This window comes from Benincasa hispida, chromosome 11 (assembly GCF_009727055.1).
Source record: "Benincasa hispida cultivar B227 chromosome 11, ASM972705v1, whole genome shotgun sequence".
NCBI lineage: Eukaryota > Viridiplantae > Streptophyta > Magnoliopsida > Cucurbitales > Cucurbitaceae > Benincasa > Benincasa hispida.
Window position 1 is genome coordinate 27,454,717 of NC_052359.1, and position 871 is coordinate 27,455,587.

The following is an 871-nucleotide window of genomic DNA, read 5'->3' on the forward strand; positions in this document are numbered from 1 at the left end:
TCTCAAAAGTACATAAGAAACAAATCTTAAAAGCTTTCAAGGTTTAAAACTCAAAGTTCTACATTTCATCAAATCTTTCTTCTTCTCTAGTGTTAAAATCACAACACTATATAAAGTAATTAAAAAGACACTATGAAAGGACACAACCTTTCATCTATTGACTAAATACATGAACTTTTAATAAATGTAAATACATAAATTAAATAGATACCTAAGACATTAATAATGTGATGAATCTGAATTTGCCGATTCACTATGACTTTTGGATGAAAAGGTGTCTTTAGATGTATGGAGAGTTACAATTCTTCACTTCGACTTGAAGATTTAGCTTGGAAGCAAGCATTTAATCCTTCTTAAAATCTTTAAGCTCTAGCTCACTTCATTTCAACTTATTTGCTTATCAAAATTTAATATTTCTTTTAATAAAAAGAGAAAATTAGGACCTAAAACCATTGATTGTATATTCGTTGGATACTCTTTGAACAATACTACGTATAGGTTTTTAATTCTAAATTCTAATGTTTCTTGCTATACAAAGAATACTATAATTGGACCTAGTGACCTTAGTTTTTTTTTAAAAAAAAATATTTTTCCTATGAAAAACAATTTGAACAAACAAATGGGTGAAAGTTCTAGTAATAAAGAAATATATTCTAATTCAGAACAATTAGAACCAAGAAAGAGTAAAAAAAATAGAATCAATAAAAGTTTTGGGATACTTTTACATATATTTAGTTGAGAATGACCCCAAAACATATACATAAGCAATGAAATAAATTGATTCACACTTTTGGAAAGAAACCATTAATAGTGAGATGGAATCAATTTTGTCTGATAATACTTGGGTTTTGACTAAACTTCCACATGGCTA